This window comes from Lipotes vexillifer, unplaced genomic scaffold (assembly GCF_000442215.2).
Source record: "Lipotes vexillifer unplaced genomic scaffold, Lipotes_vexillifer_v1.1 scaffold12, whole genome shotgun sequence".
Lineage (NCBI taxonomy): Eukaryota > Metazoa > Chordata > Mammalia > Artiodactyla > Lipotidae > Lipotes > Lipotes vexillifer.
In genome coordinates, this window is record NW_006796716.1 from 3,642,761 (window position 1) to 3,657,146 (window position 14,386).

The window sequence follows — 14,386 nt, forward strand, 5'->3', positions numbered from 1 at the left end:
TTGCAGACAGAGCTCCGTCTTACGCTTGGAAAATACATCTAGCTTAATGGACTCAAGGGCTCACTACCTCGGGACTTCCAAACCCCTAAGAGGGACCCAGGGCTTCTCATCACCCCACAAGCACCCATACCCCATCTCACCGGCCACACAGCCCCCTGCCCCAGTCTCTTTGTTACCAAACTTATATTCTAATATAAACTTTCTTGAAATTTAGAGTTTATTAGAATATCCCATCTCATTTTCCCCTTTTTACATCTTCGTCCTCATGAGAGGCCCACATACGTGTCATATTACATATTTCCTGTATGCTATCGAAATAAATGCCATCCTATATGACTCTCACTGATGACATTGCTGAATCACTAGGAATTAAGAGTACATCATCAGTAGCATGAAAGGCTTGAAGTATGTAAAGGACTATATAAATATTATTATTATCTTGTTTAATGCAACTTCAAGTTCTGTGCTAAGACCATATATTAGTTCCTTTTCTTTCCTCCTGGGAGATATGACCCCTATGCATTCTATTTATATTGACCTTTCATTATTAATATTGTTCTTATGATATCAGTTTGCCATCCAATATTTTAAACACACAACTATGTCCCTGGTGCCAGGACATATAGGGCAGGGACACCACAGTTTTGTTTTTTTTTCAATTGTATTCATGACATGAAGCAAAATATTGTTCTGTTTCTCCCCAAGATCCTTGATGACACATCTCTGCAATTGTACAGTTGGAGTTGAACGAAGACTTGTTTTCATGAAACGTAATTAGATTTTCTTTTGTCATAAGCACTGTCAGACTGTATATTATTTTTTTCCTGGGTAAGTGTGGTTTGTAAAATTTTGAAAGCTTGTTCCAATGGAAAAGAGGGAAGCTGATCTATCTAGCGGGGAGTACAAAACTTTTTTCATTCCCTCAAGCTTCATTCACAGTAAATATCTGATCTAGTGTTAGATTTGAGAATCTGTAGTAGGATATCTTTAGAGGTTTAAGTAGGTAGCAGAATCTCCTAGGATGTCAAAATTTTGTTTGTGTGTGAGATAGAAGGAAGAAGCCAGGAAAGTGGGCCTCTAATCTAGCAATAATTTTTTCTTATTAAAATGCTCACACACACACACACACACACACACACACACACACACACACAATCTGGAAAGCATATACATTAAAGAAGCAAATACTTTCATCCCAGAAGTATTTCCGGTAACAAAACAAACAAACCAAAAAACAACGAAATGGAACAACATAAAAGTCCAACAGTACAGAAATTATTAAATAAATGATGAAAGTGTGTAGCCATTAAAAATTATGTTTAGTAAAATACATAGTGACATGGGGAAATGTTTAGTACTTAAGAGGAAAACAGGATATATGGTGAGCTCAGTCACAAAGAATAACGTGTTCCACAGACACATAGGATACCAAAAGAACAGTAGGTGTCTCTGGACAATGAATTTATGGGTTAAGTGTTATCTTCTTTAATATTTCTGTATTTTATATAATTTCTACATGAGCATATGCAAATATTATTTAAAGTAAGGTTGGTGAAAAGCTTGGTATGTCATGTCTTTCAACAGTAATTTAACTATAACCTAGAAGGGATAGCATGATCTAGTGATTATGTAGACAATTGAAAACAAAGAGAAAAATCATGTCCTAATTTTGCCACTGAGTCACTGTTTGATTTTGCCTCGGGTCTCCTGCCTGTAAAATGGGAATAATTAATATCTTCTTGTAAAATGCTTTTGAGTTCTCTAAGGAAAGATCCTATAAAGGTGCAAAGTGTTATTCTGTTAATGCTAATTGAAGTCCGCAATTTTGGATGATGAGCCATGGTAATGCCAAGTGACCTGTGGTTCCTGCAAATGACCCATTCCCACTGAGCGAGCTCCCATTCCCAATTCACCAAGTCAAAAAAGACCCTTGCCCTATCTGTCCAGCCAGCATCTAAACAGCAGAGCTGAGGTGAAGCGGTTTTATTGACGCATATAACCACAGGGTCAGACGTGGGCTGAAATTCTGGTGAAAAGCGCTTTGACCTTGAGCACGATGTCTAACCTTGGGAAGTCTGTTTCCACAGCAGGAAAGACAAAAGGTGTTTGAGAGAAATTGAAGTCAGATATGAGGCCAGATGCCAAAAAGACAAAGGTGTTTGAGAGAAATTGAAGTCAGATATGAGGCCAGATGCCAAACTGGCTGTGCAGGATTCTGTGTTCTTTAAAAAGGTTTGGGGGGTGGGGAGCGATAAGGATGTAACCAGTAATGCTGGGATGTCCACTGTTCAACCACCAATCACTATCTGTTGAGCAAAGCACTCTGTCAGACACTATAAAGAAACACAGAAACAGTGGAAAAGGTCTCTGCCCTTAGAAGCTTACAGTTTTGGGGGGAATAGAGCAATAACATGTGGGTGGGGTGAGGAACAATGACTCAACTTAAGCAGAAGACAGACAATATCCGGGAAAGGAACTGATAAAAGGCTGATACATGCCATAGCATTAGCTTGGATGTGAGCAATGAACTGAGATTCATTCTCAGTTTAGATGAGCGAAAGATTTCGGAAATGATGGGGTGCTGGACAGGGCAGGATGTAAGAGCTGGAAAGAAAGATGGAGGGTATTTGGGGTCAGGAAAAGCAGGCACAATGCAGCACAGACTAAACTCATACAAAGAAGGGAAACAGTGCGTGGGCTCTTCAGCTGGGAGCCCAGGAGGTGGAGAGCAGGCTGGGATCTTAAAGGCTGGCCAAATGGGAAGATGCTGGTGGCATCCACTGTGGATGATGAGCCCTGGTGATGCCAAGTGACGTGCAGTTGCTGCGAATGACCCATTCCTACTGAGCTCCCATTTCCAACTCACCACGTCAAAAAAGACCCTTGTCCTATCAGTCGAGCCAGCATCTCAACAGCAGAGCTAAGGAGAAGCAGTCTGCATTGAAGCACAAAACCACAGGGTCAGACATGGACTGAAATTCTGGTGAAAAGCACTTTGACTTTGAGCATGATGTCTAACCTTGCATAGTCTCAGTTTCCACAGCAGAAGCGCATGCTTCATTATGTGCAGGAGATTTCAAAGAGAAAATCCACAGAAAACGCTTTGAGCTCTACCTGCATACACTAAGCACCCAATAAAAGTCAGCTGTTATTATTTAATCTCATTCAACTGCATTATATCCACCTACCCTAACTTTGTTTCTCTGCACTCCCGCTTATACCTTAATACCATTTTACAGAAAAGCAAACTGAGGTTCAGAGCACCAAAAAGTTGTTTGACGGAGAGGTTGAATTTCTCAATCAGGCTGCCAAGCACCTGTTCAATTTTCTGATCACCTCTTAATGTCATGATCTCAGCTGCACCCTCCCAAATGCCTTTCTGAAGCAATTGATGTGTTTATTTATTTATTCCTCCAGCAAATATTTATTGAGGGCCTACTGTGTGCCGGGTCTGGAGCCTGAGGGAGTTCCCTACTCCTTCTCCGTTGGACAGCTGAGCACCGCGAGAAATCCCAGAGTGAGAGGGGACCTCTCCTCATGGCCTTCCCATCCTGTCCCATGTCATTGCTGGTTATTAAACCCCTTTCACTTTCCTGACTTACACTCTTCATGCCACAGAGCACTGTAATCCTTCAGCCTTCTTTGTTTTGGCAATGTAAGCCCTCATTACCAGAATAAAATCTTTGATAGGTCTGACCTTGGGGAGGGCTATCCTCATATTCTGCTTCCAGGCCTGTTTACCTGGGATCTTTCATTCCAGAAATCAGGGCTGAGACCACAACCACCAACAGAGAAGCCAAGTTTCCTGCTTTCCCAAATGCGACGTGAAATAAAGTCAATTCAAATCCGCAGTTGCTCCTGAAGTCTGTATCAGGCTGGTATGGTGTGTGTGTGTGTGTGTGTGTGTACACGGGCATGTGCACTAGGGGGGCAGGTGGGATGGCAAGGTGTGTGTGGGGGTATACATAAAGCCACATGAAATGCAATAGCTCCTGCCCTGGTGAGAGTCTAAAATCTGGCTGAAAAGACTTTAGAAACATGTAACTGGTTCCATCTTATAGGTTATTTGATGGGATAAGAAAATAATATCTGATGGAGGTAAAGGCCCTGAAAACCCCAAACACACGCAGGTGCGTTGCCATAGGTCATAGATACAGCTCCTGAGACATCTAGATCCGAGGCACCCAGCCCCCTTCTGCCTTAGCCATGCACCTCCCTTGGACATCTTTCCCCTCTGGGGACTTCTCAGGTCTGACCTCCCCCAAACAAAACATATTTATGGAAACTCTTGGAAGGGGGCTGGGGTTAGAGCCAACGCAGGACATCCTATTATCTGCTGATGTCCTGAGGGTGGAAAGGCCAGATTGAAAGGCACATGCCTGGAAGAGTTATCTTTACTTGTAAAACCACCGAATAACAACAATTATTATCCATCCAGCATCTGCCCTCTGTCCTGCGCTTTACACACCTTTATCTCTGATCCTCGAAGCAGGTTTGCAAGGCAGGAAGCCTTATTCCCCTTTTACATATAAGAAGACTTGAGGCTCGGAGAGATGAAACTTCTCCAGTGTGACCTGCTCACTGGTGAGTCAAATCTGGGCTTTCTGCACCGCCATAGGCTTACCTGCAGCTGCTCCGTCACACCTGAGCCCCAACCTGGTCAGAACTTACCTGGGTCGTTGGACAGGTCGCCTCTCTTTCACTCCTTCAGGAAGTCCAGAGTACTACCTGCCCAGGAGGGATCCCTCCATCTTACCTTGCAGCAGGCTGCCGGCAAGTAATCCTTCTCGGAGGAGCTGTCGTCTCCAGACATTTCTCTGCCGCAGTGGAGGCTCCAGACACCCTGGTCCAGGGCATCTATAATAAAGATTGATCACCTGACCTTGGTCTTGAATGAGACATCGATTGCAAATGAGAGACAGTGGCAGAGTCAAAAGTCCCTCTTAAGTCCAGGAAGACAGGATGTTTGGCAATCTAAGCGGCTGGCGACGGGTGTGTTTCCCTAGTTATCGCTGGGAATCCCTTTGCTAACTGCCCGGGGTTCTGACTTCTTCACCTTAGGGGAGTCTGCTCTAATGGACTGTCGGGGGAAGCATCTGATTAACAATCCCTTTCTGGCTATGAGTCTGGCTGGGAGGGTGGGGTCGTGGATACACTATCAGAGTTGAAGGCATGCAGTTTAGTAAAGTGATTGCAAGGAATCCCAAGTTCGCGGTATCTTCCCCTCTCTCGTTCCAAAATTTAATGCTGACTTGTGAGTGGGAGGTGGGATTCGTTCACACAAGCTCCGTTCATCCGATAGCATTTTATTACCAACCGAGTCGGACCAGGTGGCGGGTTTGGTTTTGTTTTCTGTTGCAACCGCTCTGCATTTTACTGTTGAGCCGGTCGCCTCCTATCCCCACGTTTGGATGCTATGTTTTCCTTCAAAAATGGGCTCCCGTAGGAAAAAAAAGAATGATCCCTGGCCCCCTGCTTCTGTCCTCTGTAGCCTGATCTATTTAAGACGTTCCCTTCAAACAAATCCTGCCCCAGTTTCTCCGAGGGCCGCCTCTTCCCCTCCTGCCCTCCGCCGTGAGCATTTGACACCAGCTCAGGAATCTTGTAGCCTCTCGCCTTTCCATTCCCAGCAGAATTTGGTATTCAGCACTTCAAAGAGGAGACTTGTTTGCACCTCTTGTTTCAAACAATAGACCAAATTTCCTGTCGCTGCTTCTCTTAAAAACGGCCTCCCTCAAGCTCCCTGGAACAATTGCATCGACCACCATTCAGAGAAGTGAAAGAGCGAAATCCTCACCCACCCTCCTTCTCAGAGGAGACCGGGCCAAGGGGCAGAGAAGGTCACGGGCGTGGACTTCAGACGGGACAGACCTGTGTGCAAACCCTAGGCGCTGTAGCTTTGTAGCTGGGCGGCTTCGAGCTGCTTACCTAACCTCTCTGAGCCTCTCTGTCCTCACCTGGAATATCTGAATCATAACTAACCCATCCCGTAGGGCTGGGGTGAAGTTGAGAGGAAGTGATGTAGCAAACTTCCGCCTAACGATGGAGGTTAGGAGCACATTCCCTGACACCGGGCTGCCTGAATTCAAATCCTAGTTCCTAAACAGGAAAATCTCTGTTTCCTTGGACTTACACTGCTTAAACTCCCTGTCTGTACCTCCTTATCTGTGAAAGAGAATGATTATGGCACCAACCTTGTAAGATTAAAGAGTTAATACACCGGAAGCATTAGAGGTGGGCATGGACATCCCTCAGTGAAGTCTTATGCTTCCTCCACCTTATTCCTCACTCCAGAAGGGATTTTTGGCCTCACTATCCCTCAATAACCGTTTTTTACTTTTCTATCTCTAACTCTTTCCATAGCTATCACAGTGTTTGTTCACCAGCCCAGCTCCACGTCATAGAATGTTCACAGCCCATCGGAGTAGAACACTTGTCCATACTTTCTTGTTCCAGGAGTATGGTTTCTGCTTAATTTCAGGATGATCAAATTGCCTGAGGAATGGGTCCACAACACTGCAGCTTTAGGGCAGGGAAACTATTCTGTATGATGCTGCAATGGTGGATACATACCTTTATGCATTTCTCAAAACCCAAAGAATATATAACAAAGAGTGAACCCTAGGATGGGGGAGGGAGTCCTAATCCCTAATTAGGAGTTTGGGATTAAAATATATACACTACTATATATAAAATAGATAACCAACAAGGACCTACTGTATAGCACAGGGAATTATACTCAATATCTTTTAATAACCTATAAGGGAAGAGAAAGTGAAAAAATAATATATTGTATATATATACATATATATACACACACATAACTGAATCACTTTGCTGTACACCTAAAACTAACACACACTGTAAATCAACTATATTTCAATAAAAATTTTTAAATAAATAGATAAATAATGAATTCTTTTTAAAAAGAGTGAACCCTAATGTAAACTGTGGACTTTGGTTAATAATAGCACATCAATACAGGTCATTAATTGTAACAAATGTACCATACCAACACGAGATGTTGATGGGGATCCTAATATGGAAATTCTCTGTGTTATCTGCTCAATATTTCTGCACATCTAAACCGTTCTAGGGAGTTCCCTGGCAGTCCAGAGGTTAGGACTCGGTGCTTTCACTGCTGTGGGCCCGGGTTCAATCCCTGGTCAGGGAACTGAGATGCCGCAAGCCGTGTCACATGGCCAAAAAATTTAAAAATAAAATAAAATAAAACCGTTCTAAAAAATAAAGTGTGTGTGTGTATATATATATATATATATATATATATATTTTTTTTTTTTTTTTTTTTTTTTGCGGTACGCGGGCCTCTCACTGCTGCGGCCTCTCCAGTTGCGGAGCACAGGCTCCGGACGCGCAGGCCCAGCGGCCACGGCCCACAGGCCCAGCCGCTCCGCGGCATGTGGGGTCTTCCCGGACCGAGGCATGAACCCACGCCCCCTGCATCGGCAGGCAGACTCCCAGCCACTGCGCCACCAGGGAAGCCCATAAAGCATAATTTTTAAAAAAGGAAAAGCAGGTGCTCTTACGTGCCCCTGGCCCTCCTAAATACTCACAAATAATGACCCACAGCTGGAAGTGACAGCATCGCTTCTTGGAGGACCTGAAATTAACAATTGTTATTTTGTCCTCAAGTCATATAGTAAGGGCCCACGGTGAGTTAGCTTTGTCCCTGGAGGTAGTGAATGAGACCCCTGGCCAGGGGTCTGTGGATCAAGGTTCCTTCAATGTCCTGTAAGTTCTGGAAGAGTAAATAGTACTGAGAGTGGAAGGCCCTGTCTCCTTGTCCCCCAGTTCACAAAGCAGGAGGGACCATATGTCATTTCCCACCATCCCCTCCCCCACCCCCGCGCCCCCGTGGCCACACGCATACATACAACCTTTCAAATTATGGGCTCTGCTGTAACCACGGGTAATGACCTTGCCTTTCTCAGACTCTGGGCCTCTACTCTTGAGCCACTGGCCTCATCACCCTGACTTGTCAGCACGGTGCTGAGGTTGAGTGAATCCCTGAAGCTTCTGCCTGAGTCCAAAGGCTCTGAAGCCCAAACTCAATGAAAGAAGCAATGGATTCTGTGGAATAAAAACAGCCTTCCCACCCAACATAGATCCCATCGAGGAACTGAGGTCTGATTGTTTAGTGCCCCGAGGCCGAGATTACAATAACCATCAAGGAGAAAGCAACCACAAAAGGACAGGAGAAACTTCAAACACATATTTTAAACATAGACAGAAACTTCCCCCAGCACATCCTGTCTGGTTGCCAGGTCCCCAAACTCTTACCCTGTGAGACTGAATTTCCATGGCATGTCGCTGGTTAATAAAACCATCAATTTAGAGACACTCAGACAGTATCTCATGGAAGGGGGTTGGCCCCACTGCTGTTCTCAGGCATTAAGGTTGCTACTGATCCAACAAAAGCCAGATCAATGGAATATGGCAATGGAATTTGATGTGAACAACGATGCTGAAAATTATAGTAGGTAATTATTACAAGTTGCCCTAGCAGTGTGTTTTCATGGAGAAAGCAGAAAATGGTGAGGCAGGACACGTGGGGTCAGATCAGGCTGCTTACTGGCTGTGACATCCTCAAGCCTCTCTTTTCCCGTCTATAAAATGGGGGCAATAATACTTGCCTCAGGGGCTTGCTGCAAAGAGTAATAACGGACGTCCACTCTCTGGGAAGATACCTAGCACGTGTACCACCACTAGCTAGTTGTAGACCATTGTGAATGATGTTTCTTTAAAATTGGCCTGAGCCCAAGAAGATATAGTAGGTGAAAAATAAACTTAAAATGACGCATCCGTGACAACTGCCCTATTTTGCTTTGTGTTTCCAAGATCCTGATGTAAATAATTTACAGTGTTAAAAATGAGTTCTCAGCAGGTCCTTGAGGGACCGAAGAAAATTCTTTCTAAAATGAGGGATAGTCTTCATAATGAGGGACTGCTGAATGGAGGGGAAATTTAGAATTTAGACGAGCATCTTTTACATAGTTATTAATCTGGTTGGATAGGATTTTTAATAATTAAATGGTATTACTGCAATCTAAGTTATATTTTATTAAACTTAAATGAAATGTACATTTAGGAACTTAACTTGAAACATTGCCTACTTTGTTATTCTATTTTTCATAATTGCATATACTTGGAAATTATATTTGCCTTTCTGCATTGCATTCTCTCCCTCAGTGCTGAGCCTTCCTTTATTTATAGCAGTGATATTTCTTGTGTTTTAAAGGAAATTGACATGAAAGCTCTAAATGACAAACTCCAAAGCTAGCTTCAAAAGTTTCTGACTAATTGCTAATGAGATATCCATAATAGATGAGGAAGAAAGCAGAAATCGCAATGAAAGGCCACTTCATTTCATAAATGCCTCGTGTTTGACAGCTTTGGAAATTTTCTTTGTCATTTTGGAAATCAATACAAAATACAGCTAAACACCAGACTTAGCTGCTCAGCCCGAGACAGAAAAAAAGATTGAAAGCCCCTCTATCACCAGCTGTCGATTGCTGGGGATCATATTGCCATACGCAGTCTTTTTTTTTTTTTTCTCCCTCCAGACGTTACTCAGCCTCCATGAACTCTCGTGCAGGGCCAGATGCACACACATTATGGCTGTGAATTCACGGCACAAAGGGATGGAGACAGCTGGCGGTTATCGGTTTAGTTGATCAATACAGACAGGCCAGGGAGGAACCACCACAGTCGCCTACCCCGCCCTCCCATTTCTCCCAACTTGAGACTAAATCACGTACCTGAGCCCGGATTAAGCGACTAGCCTAACTTTCCTTTTCCTTCTGGGCTAAGGCTCTTTATCAACAAATCCGCCATTGCAGCAACATTCTCCTGTGGAATGCTCTCGCACTGGACACCTTCACCTATTTCTCTGAGGAGCCCCCTTCCAATGCTTGCAAAGTTTACAGTTATTCTTGTGAACCTCCTCCACCCCTGCAGCCACTGTCTGCCCTTGAATCCCATACCTGAGCCCCAGGGAGGACACTTCTGTAGTTTCCCTTCCACTCTGGTTTCCCATTGGGTTGGGCTAATGGAGGTGCCTGCTTTGTAGGAGGTTGGAGGGTGGAGACTGGAGGAAGGAGTGGCTGGGACTTCACTTCCCCACTCCTGCTCTGCCTCTGGAATTTGAGCATCCTCCCACAACTCTGGCTTCCATCAGGCCCCCATGGCCACGTCCCCTTGCCCAGGCCTCGGGGTAGTAACCGCTTCCTGCTATTACTGTTACTGCTGATGGCAGGGGAAGCAGGGGAGGGCCTCAACACCCTTAGTTGCCTCCCTTAATTTTGCCCACACCTCATACCTTTTTCACTTCCCTTGAATCATCTACGTTTGATTCTGGTTACCCGCTAGGCCCCTGACTGATACAGCAGGAAATTCAAAATATAAATTTAATTTATATTTAAGTGAATGAAAATGAATAAAGAAAACAAATTCGACTCAGCAATGTGGAATTCAGTTAGGATTGGGTTCATTTTTACCCCCTGTTCTCAGTATGCATAATACCAACCTTTTAAAGCATCCCTGATTTGCTTATCTTTTCTGTTAACCTCAGGTGAGGCAGGGACAAGGTCTGTCTTCCTTCCTCTCCCTGTTCTGTCCCCAGGGCCTGGCTCTGTCAATAATGATGTGTCGAATGACCGAAGGCATCAGTGGCCATCTTATTCAACAACATTTCTCTTGCTGGGGCTGAGAAATGCAATGGTCCTTTGCAGTTCTGATCTGAAGGCATTTAGGATTAAGAGAGGAGATACTCAGAAAATGTACTCAAAGGGTGGGATGGTTTGATTCCTGTTTCTGGCAGCACACAGCGTGGAAAGGGCAGCTAAGAATTATAGACTCTTGGAAATGCCGGGACTTCCCTGGTGGTCCAGTGGTTAAGAATCCACCTTCCAATGCAGGGGACGCAGGTTCGAGCTGGGAACTAAGATCCCACATGCTGTGGGGCAACTAAGCCCACGCGCCACAACTACAGAGCCCGTGTATTGCAACAAAGTGCCCATGCACTGCAACGAAAGATCCCACGTGCCGCAACTAAGACCTGACACGTGTGACGCATGGGCTTAGTTGCTCCACGGCATGTGGGACCTTCCGGACCAGGGCTCGAACCCATGTCCCCTGCACTGGCAGGTGGATTCTTAACCACTGCGCCACCAGGGAAGTCCTGGGAAGTCTTATAGGAGACCCCCCCGCTCTCCAGGAAGACTTGGCGGTTTCTGAGCCTGGGTGGCAATTGGAATAGATTCTACTACAAGTAAGGCTTCCTCATCTATAACGTGATGGTAATTCCATAGACCCTCAGCACAGGTGAACTTAACGTTTGTGGGTTCCAGGATTTGGAAGCAACTCTGAAGGTCTGTGATCTGGGCCAATTTGCAGTTTTACTGGAGGCCAGCAGGCAAATGCACGGGACCTGGTCACACTGCCAAAGACTTACCTGGCGTATGGCCTGGCATCCTTGCTGGGCTCCACCCACCACTGCGGACCCATTTTGAGGAGTATATTCCGTGACTTTGTGATTTGGAGGAAGGCCTACATAAAACATAAGTAATGCATGGAAAATACCTGGTATGGTGTCTGGGGCACAGTAGAAGTTCAAGTTCTTGGGGCTAAGACTTACGGCTGTGGCTCCACCTTGATGTCATTAGTGTGCTCACGGTGCACTGGGGCTGTGTCAAGTCCTCTGGCCAAACTCTTAAAGGAGGCCAGGTGGAGGCAGCGCCCCCAAGGGGCATGGTAAGTGCGGACTTCTCCAGGCCGGGCTGGGCTGCATCAGGTCTTAGGGAGAGCTGAAAAAAGGGGATTAGAAGACGATGTGGCAATCAGGTCTGCACAGGCTTGTTCTTGCTTTCGGCTTCTAGGTCATGGACAAGGGTGACGTGAGGGAAGTGGACATCAAGTAACTGGATGCTGGGAATTCCCTCCTGGTCCAGTGGTTAGGACTCCGTGCTATCACTGCCAAGGGCCCCGGTTCTATGCCTGGTCAGGGAACTAAGATCCTGCAAGCTGCACCACGCGGCCAAGAAAAAAAAATAGTAGCTGGATGCTGGCTTTGCATTTACAAAGAGTGGAAGATGGAGACCAATGGCCCAGGCCCCTCTGCTTTTCACATCCCTTCATTCCCTCGAATCTGGTTTCTGTATTCTCAAGTACACAGGACATAGGGACCGATTCACCCACTTGGCACTCCACGGGGCCACGCTGGTGAGCATCCTGAAATGCTCTCATCTGGTCTCTCTCCTGCTAATCTTTCAGGCTCTCCTCGCATTGTCCTCACCCACCATCTCAGCCTCCATGCTGCCTCTCCCCGTTCTGCAGTCAACATTCCAGCCACACTAGACTCTTCCCTGCTTCTCATACATTCACACCAGTGTAGCCTGGCCGGTCCTCTGTTGGTCAGTGTGCGCTCTGATTGCTCAGTGCCCATCTATTCTGCTTGAGTTTTTAAAGTTTTCTAATATGAGGCACCAGATTTGTTACTGACTGACTTTTTCTTTCTTTCTTTCTTTCTTTTCTTTTCTTTTCTTTTTCTTTCTTTTCTTTCTCTGCAGCTTGCGGGATCTTAGTTCCCCAACCAGGGACTGAACCCGCGCCTTCGGCAATTTCTGGGGCAGGCAGGTGGTCTTGACTCCTGGGGTCAAGGCCATCCTTTGGCCCCCAGTGCACATCAAAGATTCCATCCCAGAATCTAACGTTACCCGCAATCTCTTTGACCACGTTTTGGTAATTTTTTAGTTTCTCCCACCAGACTAAGCTATCTGAGGAGATGACCTAGTCTTATTTCTCTTTGCATTCCCATCCACCTACAGGCCTGGCACATAGTAGCGGTTTAAAGAATGTTTGATGAGGGAAGGAAGGAACGAGCCTGGTTCACTCCTCAGTTAAGAGTCAAAGGTCAAGGGTCATGAGGTCTAAGTCTATCTTGCCACGCCCTTCATTTCCAGGGTTTCTCTTTCTCCATATTTAAGAGTGGGAGAGTGATACCAGCCACAACCCACTGTGGTCACTGGTGACCAGCCTGGTTCTCCACAGTTCCTTGAGCCTATGAAAGGAGCCAGCTGAGGCTTGGAGCCAGCATTAGGCCATCAGCAAGCTCTGAACCTGATAAAATCCTGACAGTCCCAGAAGCCAAGCTGGACTCTAGGACGTGAGATCATCAGATGCTTAAAATACTTGAATCAACTTGTTCACAGCTCTCCCTAGTCATGTTTCCCATAATTCATGATTCACATGAGATTTTTAATAACAAAAACACTCAGATTAAATTTATATGAGATGTTTTTCACTCCTCATACAAGCGTTATCAACCATTTCAATCGCAGAAAAAACTCTGCCCACTTCCATAATTATTTAAGGATTTTTTTTTTTAGCTTGTTTTTCTACTTAATTTTATTTGGAGGTAGGAACTCTGGGTATTAGAAGGTGGCTTCTCAGATGACTCAGGCAATTCGATGATCCAGTATGGTTTCATGTGTGGGACAGAGCATTGCATATTATTATTTTTTAAAGCTGCTGCAATACCATAAATTCAGTACGGAAAAACCCTCCTTTTTCGCTGAAAGAATATTCAAAGGAAGAGTCCATTTCTTTTTATTTCACATGAATGTTTTTCAGTGGTTTATATACATAACCAAGAAGGGACAGATTATAACTTTGCTGAGAATCCCATCTCTCTGAATAAGGAGTGACTTCTTATTTCTCCAATAAGTAGCAAGTCAGCTCATGATTGTCATTATTATTTCCATTTTTAAATGCTCCACTGATCTTTATTTCCCTACTGTCAGAGATGTTGCTGCTTCAAGGGTGAGCCTTGTACCCAAACTCCTTCAAACAGTAGAAGGCGAGAAAAGAAGATTTAAAAACAAGGAGGAATGAATTCTATGTTATGTGAATTTTATCTCAATTAAAAAAACAAAAACAAAGAAGACATGGAAGAGATGTCAAGAATTGGGTTCCAGAAATGTTCTATAATGCAGCTGCTTTTAAAGAATATCCTATAACAGTCCTTTCACACCAAGTTTGCCTTCTCTCATTTTATTTGTGCTGTGAGGCCAAGGGGACAGGTCCAATTATTGGAGATGAAGCTCCTCTTAACCAGGTGAAGGGTGGATCAGCCAGCCCTTTGGAAGAGCCACATAGTGAATAATGGGAGCACTGCCTAGGTCCTCCCTTCAGGGCTGACAGTCTCTGTCCCACCTGCTGCTGGGAGAGCTCAGCTGAATTCTTTCCCAAGGACGCCCCTTTCCCAAAGACATCCACCTTGTTCAAGGTCATACCCCTCCCCAGGGGCAGCCCTCATCCTATGCCTGGTTACCGTAGAGGGTATAGAGGCCCAGCCCCCTTGCCTCAA